Source organism: Nomascus leucogenys, chromosome 6, assembly GCF_006542625.1.
Source record: "Nomascus leucogenys isolate Asia chromosome 6, Asia_NLE_v1, whole genome shotgun sequence".
NCBI classification, from domain to species: domain Eukaryota; kingdom Metazoa; phylum Chordata; class Mammalia; order Primates; family Hylobatidae; genus Nomascus; species Nomascus leucogenys.
Window position 1 is genome coordinate 118,444,879 of NC_044386.1, and position 9,441 is coordinate 118,454,319.

The window sequence follows — 9,441 nt, forward strand, 5'->3', positions numbered from 1 at the left end:
GCTAGAGGCTTTGAAGGAATGGAGTGTTCTGGTTGAATTCTATTAACTTGGAAGTATGAAGGTGAACAAATTCAGAACTTAAATTTCCTTTGAATGCAATTTGAAAATATAGCCAATGATTCCACTTTTCTTCTCTAGTAAGTTCGGACATTCCAATCTACTTGGTGTTTTATTATAGAACTCCTGGTGTGCCTGAGTCTTACACTGTGAAGATACCGTTTTAAAACTTCAGCAGTAAGAGGATGTAAATGGTTTTGTATGAGATCAGGCTGGATGAGAACTGATACTTGTAAACATACTTTTTAGAGTAAACCTCTGATTGCCACTTGTTTTCTTATGGAACTCATAAAAATAAAACACATTGGATGGAGGGTGGGAGTAGGAAGAAGAGTTATGTGTTATGTGTTTTAATTGCATGTCATTGTTTCATATCAAGACAGAACATATGGTATCCCTGGCTTTGGACCTAGAGAAGGAAACACATTTTTCTACCTGCTGTATGGCAGAGGTTTTTAACAGCTGGGGGGATTACTGCAGCAGAGATTGCTGAGCCTTACTCCAGGGTTTCTGATTCACCAGGTCCAGGGTAGGGCCTGGGAATTTGCACTTATAAAGAGTTCTCAGGTGCTGCTGGTGCTGCTAGTCCAGAGACTACATTACTCTTGTCTACTAACTGTAAGTTGTAGAACTCTAGACGAAAACTTGGTCTGGGATAAGAAGCACACAGGTTATGGAGCAAATCATGAAAGATTCAACCTTGATGCCAACCTAGTGTGGAATTCAGGTAACAGGCAGTACACAGTGACATAACACAGTTCTTGGTTTTCATGATTGCAAGTCATAGCCAAGTATGAAGTGAGAAATTCAGTTTCATTTACAAGGCTTAGAGAGGCCAGGTGATTCTAGAAAAATGGGCCTTGTTTTAAACCAGTAAAGAGCTTTGAGTGCTTATTAAATTGAAAGCTTTTAAAATTTATTTTGTATCTTATTTTATTTCTTTTGAGATGGAGTTTCGCTCTGTCACCCAGGCTGGACGGCAATGGTGTGAGCTTGGCTCACTGCAACCTCTGCCTCCTGGGTTCAAGTGATTCTCCTGCCTCAGCCTCCCAAATAGCTGGGATTACAGGCACCCACTACCACTCCTGGCTAGTTTTTGTATTTTTAGTAGAGATGAGGTTTCACTACGTTGGCCAGGCTGGTCTCGAACTCCTGCCTTCAGGTGATCCACCCGCCTCGGGCTCCCAAAGTGCTGGGATTACAGGCGTGAACCACCGCATCTGGCCCAAAAGCTTTGTGTTGTTACAGATATCAGACATGTTTCTTGTTTAAGAAAAAAAATTTTAACAATAACGTAGGAGAATAAGAGAAACATTTTTCCAAAAAAGAGAAACTATTGTGATTATTTTATCTTATTGGAATGTTGGATAATATAGTCTGCTTCATTAATCATCAAGCATGCTATGGATTTTCCATTTTTATAAGATCTTTATCTCAGTTATGGTAATACTGGTAATTTTTGTATTGTGTTTGAAGATGAAAAATATAGGCCAAAGTCATAGACCTTGCATAGAAGCTGGATAATGAAGACAGCTCTGGAGGAACGCATAGATACACACACACAGACACACACATATATAAAGTATACACACATATATTTTTTAAAGTTTTAAATCTTTTAAAGCAAAAGCCAGCTCCTCCCCTCTCCCAGAGTGGGCGGCTCCTCCACTCTCTTAGAGTTGGCTGGGACAGAGGTTGCATGGGCAGCTTTCCTTGTGAGCCACAGGTCCCTCTGGACATACTGCTGCCTGGCCGTGCCCCCTTTCCCTTTCATCTTTGTCATTGACCAATGGGCTTGGAGCATTACGGCCACGCCCCTTTTCTGCATTCTACTGGGGCCCTGGTTACGCCTCCTCTGGCTCAGTCACACAGCTGCCTGGTAGGCGAGTGGAAGTGTTCATCAGTGCTCACTGGGATTTCGCTGACGTGGCCCCAACCCTGACTCCCTCCCCCACCCCGCCTCCCTCCCCACCCCAGCTCCCTCCCCACCCCATGATGGCAGAAGAAACTCGACAGAGCAAATTGGCCGCAGCAAAGAAAAAGGTAAAAACGCACCAGGTCATGGCCCCCCAACCCAACCACAGATCCCCTCTGATGACAAGACCACTGCCAGAGTCCATACCACTCCTGAGGCACACTGGACTGGGCCCCCAACCGTGGCATCTCTGGAGTCCCCCCAACGAAGTCTTGTCAGTCAGCCCCGCCCCTTCAGCAAGCAGCCCAGTCCCTGCCCTTGCCAATTGCCCTATGTTGACTTTGGGCGGGTGTGTCCTGGGGATCCCCACTCCATTACTGGGCCCTCACCTCCAGTCACCCCACGTTTGACCTCCCAGGGCTCTTCGGGCTTGTGTCTCCAAGGACCTGGGTCCCCCAGCCCAGGCCCCGCCCTCGTCTGTCATCCCTGGGTGACTTTGGGCTGGTGACTCCTGGGGCTCCCTGCTGCAGACTGTGCCCTCCCCTCCTGCTGCCTCAAGGTCGACCTCCCTGGGCTCTTTGTGCTGGCATCTCCAAGGACCTGGGTCCCAACCCTGTGTTTCCTCCCCCATTGTGGAGAGGCGACTCAGACACCGCGCTGATGTGGTCCCTCCCCCCTACCAGGAGGAGTGGAATATAGTGATGTCACAGTCTGCCTAGGAACTGTCATTACTGCAAGACCGGCCTTTGATCTTACGACCCAGTTCACCTAAGCATTCTCACCCCATTTCTGGTTCCTCTGGTCACAGCACTAATTTCCAGCTGGAAGGGGAATGGAGACTATGGGACCTAGGAGCAAGAGGTTTCATGCTGCCTTACTCCCTTAACAGTGGGAAAAGCCTACACTTTCCCCATGAGCTCAAAATGTTGACAGTATCTCTGGGTGGCAGTGGGGGAATGGGTTTGGTTTGGTTTTTCTCCAAGGCTTCTACTTTCCAGAGAGATTTTAACATTTTTTTCCTGAGTTCTCCACCTCATATTCTAATTCTCCATGGTTCTGGGACCAGACTGCCCTTTATTCAGTGGTCTCTGAAGTGAGATTTGCTCATCTTTTGTGGAATAGATCTTGGGAAACTGAACTTGACAGCTTGAATCTTCCTCATATTATCTCAACCTGGGGTAATTTGAGTGCCACAGGATAAATGTGGGACATCTTTCTGAAGCATCAGTTTCCCTTGATTCTCCTGAGATCACGAGAAAAAGCATTAATATACTTAGGAATGACAGTCACATAGGTTTCTAAGAGTATACCAGACTTCTCTCTGAAATGAGGTTTGAGTTGTCCTCTTTCTCATAAATTCCCAGATTTAACAGAAAGGCTGCCTTCTGCCATGAGGACACAGTGATATAAAAGTTTGAGAGGTACTGGCGCACTTCTTCACACTAACAGACGTGTGAGGATGTATGACTCTAAACCACACGGCATACAGTTCCTGCCTACTTAATGTTTACTTTTCTACCTCTGCCTCTGGTTTTGGTCCCTGACAGCTGCTGATTCTTGGCAAAACCCCAGAGCTTGGAGTCAGAAGACTGAGTTTCAAAGTTCCAGTATTGCCTTTTTCTTTCTTTCTTTCTTTCTTTCTTTCTTTCTTTCTTTCTTTCTTTCTTTCTTTCTTTCTTTCTTTCTTTCTTTTTCTTTTTTCTTTCTTTCTTTTTTCTTTTCTTTCTTCCTTTCTTTCCTTTCTTTCTTCCTTTCTTTCCTTTCTTTCTTTCTTTTATTTCCTTCTTTGTTTCCTTCCTTTCTTCCTTCCCTCCCTCCTTCCTCCTTCCTTCCTTCCTTCTTTTTTTTTCTAGCCATGATATCAATCCCTCTCAGTCACTAAATGATTGTGACAACACCTTGTACAGTTGTTGGTGTCATTAAATCAGATGGTGTATAAGAGTATTTTGTAAAAACTAAAAAGGAGGATGTGGCTGATAGTTCTCATGAGTATTACTGCTCTTCTTTCCCACAGTTAAAAGAATATTGGCAGAGAAACAGCCCTGGTGTTCCAGCAGGAGAAAAAAGGAACAGGAAAACAAATGGCAGTGGCACTGAGACAGCCACTTCTCGTGGTGGCCACTCACCTGGGGATGTGAGTCTTGGCTGGCCAGGCTCCTGGGGAGAGGGGACCCAAGGAGCAGTGGAGGGTAATTGTTAGGATTGTGGATGGACTGTTAGGTACTGGATAACAATTCTGAATTTGAATCCTGCCTCTCCGTCTGCTAGGGATATGATTTAGGGCAAGTTGCTTGAGCTCTTTGGGCCTCTCTTTTCACATCTCTAATAGAGGTGGTATCGTTTGACTTCCTTTTGTGAAGTTTAAGTGAGATTTGTTATTGTTTTTATGTTAATCCCTAGTACCTGGCCTGCTGTAAACACTCAGGACACCCAGGATATGGTCATTGCTGTTTGATTTTCGTCATCCTCAGTCTCAAGGGGAAGCCAGGACAATGAGAACAGCCACTTGCCATCAGGAGTCACTGAAAGGGCCCCAGGGTGGGATGGTGGGGAGATAAGAACCATGAGAGAAGTTGTTACAAAGGAGTTTTGGGAGAAAAGGTCCAAGATAAGCAGAAAATGTTGCCGGTTGATGGGGAAGAAAGGAAGTCAGAGGGCTTAGACACTGAGGGGGACAGAACATCTCCATGTGCACTCTCATCTCTTGTAGTCAGCACCAGGTATCCACGGGGAGGGCCCTACATCATCTGCTACCCTGAAGGATCTGGAGGCAAGAGGCTCTGGGCGGAGGTGCAGTGACCCTGCAGGCCAGCCCTCCAACCTCCTCCCACAGTGGGGACCAGGTGCCCCTCTGCCAGCTGAGACAGTCCACACATACCGCAGCCCTAATGATTGTTCTCCCTACCTCTCCCCCCACTCCACTCCTCCTCCACCTCCTCCTCGCTGCTTGTGCCGCAGAGCCCGTGCCAAGAACCAGCAGTAGTCCTGGACTCCAGGACTGTAAAAACCAGTCAACTGAAGAACACCATCAAATCTTTGGTAAGAGTCCAGTGGGGTCCCCTGATTCCACCCTGCCAATCCTGGGCTCGTTTCCCCTTGGGGCCCTGAAGAAAGGGGCCGGGGGCTCCTGGTGCCAAGGGCAAATAGGGAGCTGGGGCACCCAGGCCTCACCTGGAGGGACCCCAGAACATGAAGCATGGCTCTTCTTTTGCTGCCCTTTGCCGACTCTCTCCTCTCCGGACACCCCTGCTCCAGTCCTTGCTAGACACGCCCTGGGATTGTTGCCTCTCGGGGAAGTGCTAGCCTGACTGGTTGTCAGGGGCCCGGGATTTCTGCTGTGACTCAGTCCCTAATTTGCTCTTTGATTCTGGACAAGCCACCTCTCCTTTTTGGGCTCGTGTTTTGAGAGGAGGTAGTGAGTATCAAAGGTCTCTGTCAGCTCTGAGAGTCCGAGATTTAAAGGCCCCCTAGAATGGAAACCTCAGGGCCAAGGGCTCCTGTCTGTCCTTTTCCATCCTATATCTGCTGTGAAGAACCGTACCTGGCCCGTACGTGCTCAGTAAACGTTTATTGAATGAACACACTTTTCTAAATCACAAGCTGGCAGAAGGGGGGCCTTTCTCAGACTCCGTTTCTAGAGGTTTATGTTACTCTGCTCTCAGGAGATTCCAGATTCAGACTTCGAGTTTTGCGGCTGTGGGCGAAAACCAACAAAGACCCAAATCCTCTGTCCTTGGGAGCTTGAGGAGAGTTTACCAGTTAGTGTTCCCATTGGGTCTGAGAACTTTGCCTTTAAAATCCATTCCTGGCCCCTTCCTACCGCTTCCTGGTCTGGGGAATAGAGCTGAGGGGGCCACCCTCCATCACCTTGATTTGACTCTCCCCACAGAAACAACAGAAGAAACAAGTGGAACATCAGCTGGCAGAAATAACGTGATTTCTTTGTTTGCTCATGACATGACTGCTGGGTTTGGGGGGCACTCAGATGTAGAGGCCCCAGTCTCTTCTCACCCACTCCCAGCCTGGGGAAGAAGGCTCACCCCTCAGATTCCACCCCATCCCCACAGGGTCCCTGATAACCTGGTCCCATGGATGGGCCTGTCCTGGGGCATTGGTGGCATTCTGGGGGCATGTCTCTTGCTGTGCCATCTCTGCCTCCCCCTGGTAAGAGCTCTGTCTTCCTCTTCCCACAGGAAAAGAAAGCAAACAATGAGAAACACAAAGCCATAAAGGAGCTAGAGGTGAGCGGAGGGTGTGCAGTTCCCTCCTGTCCTCCGGAGAATGTTTCTTTCCTTCTCTTTCAGCACTTGCTTGGCTTTTCTCCTGAAGGTTCAAATCCAGAGATTGAACACACAGAAGGGAAACTAAATACGGACCTTTATCACATGAAACGTTCTCTCAAATATTTTGAAGGTAGGAATCTGGGCACCCTGTCATCTTTCAACCTGGCACTTTGACATGTCTTAGGGAGAGTCTTTCGGGCCCCATCTCAACTCTCTCATTACAGATGAGTCCAAGGATCTGGCCATTCACCTGCAACATTCATTGCAGCGTATAGCAGAGTTAGGGCTCTCTCTGCTGTCACTGCCACACAGGAGAAGAAGGAGGACAGTGGGAGTTCAGCCACGTGCCCCATCCCCTGGCAGCTTGGCTTCCTAGGTGGAGGAGTGAGCCTAAAGGTCCCTTCTGCAGGATGGAGTGTCCTGCCCAGAACGCAGCATGGCCATTTCCCGCTGCTTTTGTGTATGGTTGTCAGAGCAGCCTGGGGCTGAGTCAGCTGCTCTGAGTGAGTTGGGGGCCACTGTGGGGAGCAAGCACTGGACGCAGAGCTTGGAGGCCAAGTGCCTGCCCTGCCCTTACCTGGCTGTGGTCTTGGCCAAGTCCTAGGTGGGGTATTAGGTACTTGTACTGTGAAGGTACAGAAGAGCACATTTAATATGTTACCATTTCTGTAGACAGAGGAAAGTGTGTGTGTGTGTGTGTGTGCATACTATGATAATATACATAAAACATGTATGCAAAGGTTCATAAAAAAACTCAGGAGAGAGCAACAGGGTGGCTGGGAGATACTTCCCTTCTGTACCTTCTGAGTTTTGGACTATGCGAATGTATCATCCATTCAAAATGTGAACAAAAGATTAATTTTCCCCTTCCTATCTGTGCCCCCACCCCCAGCAAGAAAAATGGGCTTAGAGAATCACATAGATCTGGGTGTTCAAATCCCAGCTCTGCCTAAGTGATCTTAGGCAAGCACTTAAACCTTGAATACTCCGTTTTCATCTACACAATAGAGGTATCATAGTAACTCTCTCCTATGCTGGTTGCAAGGATTAAATGGGATTGCTAGCATGGTACCTGGTGAAGCACTCCATAAAGGTTCAAACAGTGGTAGCAATAAAAGTCATAACAAAGCAATATTATCTGATCTCTCTGGGCCTCTCTAGCCAGCTGTAAATTCGATCTTTCCCTGTCCCTTCCAACTTGACTGAGCTCTTTTAAAAAACCAGACCACGGGCTTGGAAAGGCCTTGCTCTTTACTGACTGAGTTGTATATTGAGCCTAGCCTGACCCTTTTAAGGGGCACTGTGGAATGGCCCGGGCTCTCCAGATCGAAACTTCTCACTCTTCACCATCAGACCTCGAGCCGCAGTAAAGCAGTTATCGAGTGGCAGTTAGAGCAGTCCATACAGGAGCAGGCACTGCTGAATGCACAAGCGACACGGGTGAGGTTTTGCAGAGGGAGGGATGTGGAAGGCAGATGACCCCAGGTGGGCCAGGAGCAGGTGAGACCAGTGACAGCCCTTCCTAACTTTTCTGTTGCCCTTTCTTGCAGTTGAAGGAGTTGCTAAACAAATCCGGCTAGAGAGAGATGAATATGCTCAACTATAAAAGAAGGAGGGCCCGGTGGCAGCAGAGGATGAGGAAAATGTCACAGGAGGTGGATCTGACCCTTCAGCCCCCACCTTAGATAAGTCACTGGATCTTTCTGGGGCATTGGTAAAATAAGAATAGTTACAGCCGGGAGGTGGTCCTGGGTCTGGGCTTTGTGGAGGTGGGGGCAGAGAGGAGACGGCAGCTGTCCAGCCTCCAGCCCCTCTCTCCAGGGCCCTTTCCCCTGTGCTTGGGCAGGTTCGCACATTAAAGAAGGAGAAGAAGCATGAAACACATCGGGTAGAAAGCTGGAGAGGAGCTTGTCCAAAACTGAAAAAACCAGATGGTAAGATGGGGTGGCGTGACCATGGGAGTCAGGAACTGGCATCAGAGACTGGGGTGCTTAGAATGCCCCAGGGAGGTGGGTGGATGGAAGGGCTTTGAGGCAGAGGGAAAGAGGTCTGTGCAGGAGATGGCAAGTCTTGTCATCTCCATGAGCCTCAGTGTCCCATTCAGCAAAGAGGGCCTGTTTGTCAGCCACCACCAGTGCCTCTATCTGAAAGTGGCTTGGAAGTATTGGCTACCATCCAGTGTGAGGAATCAGTAGCAGTGAGGCCAAGTTCGGGGAGCCTGAGAGGAGCTGTGCACCAAGAGGAGGGTTTTTTGCTTGTTTGAGAATCCAGAGGCCCTTATTTTCTGCTTCCTTTCTCAGCTGAACCCCTGACCCTGGAGCCTCCAGCAGTGCCCTCTGAGGTGGAGCTGCAGCACCTGAGGAAGGAGGTTGAGAGAGTGGCAGCAGAACTCCAAGCCCAGGTAGACAACAATAAGGGCATGAGTGTCCTGATATCGGGGCAAAAGGAGAGGCTTCGGGAGCAGGGGGAGAGGCTTTGGGAGCAGGAAGCGAGGCTTCAGCAGCTGGCCGAGCCACAGAGTAGCTTCGAGGAGCTGGTGCGTTGCCCCACCTAGGGAGCCTGCCCTCCTCCCTAGCCCTCCAGGCCTTCATTTCCCCACCTGTAAAATGGGGCAGTGTAGCCCTCATGTGAAATGTTACTTCTAAAGGCACCTGTGAGCCAGAGCCATGCTCTGGTGACTGTGGGAGAGAGGGGATGATTTTTCTAACCTGCCTCCACCCTTCCCAGTGCCGTGGGAGGCAGACGCCAAGTTCTGGGGTCTCCAGCTGCAGTGAGCGGCTGCCGATTGCTTCTCTCTGTCCAGAACAATGAGAACAAGAGCTCTCTGCAGTTCGAGCAGCAAGTAGAGGAGCTGCAGGAGAAGCTTGGCAAGGTGAAGGAGACAGTAACCTCTGCCCCCTCCAAGAAGGGCTGGGAGGCGGACACCAGCCTGTTGGGAGGGGAGGTGCCAGGCCAGAGGCAGCTCTAGCCTGTGGGCAGGTGACCCTAGCACCCTCCAGGGCAGTCCTGTGACTATTTCTTGCTTCCTGCCTTCTGACTTTTAGAGGTGGGTAGCCCTGGGCTCCTCCCAGGTCTGGACATCATCATCCCAGCTAGCGGCATGGAGTTCCCAGTCATAGGGGAAGAGACAGTGGTATAAGAGGCTCCTTATGCCAGGCACGATGGCTCACGCCTATAATCCCAGCA

The 9,441-nt window shown here is 49.3% G+C and overlaps 1 pseudogene; it reads left to right on the top strand.

Moving 5' to 3' along the window:
- The first annotated feature begins 2,052 nt into the window (after positions 1 to 2,052).
- On the top strand, positions 2,053 to 9,223 carry LOC100591976 (annotated as a pseudogene).
- Positions 9,224 to 9,441: the final 218 nt, after the last annotated feature.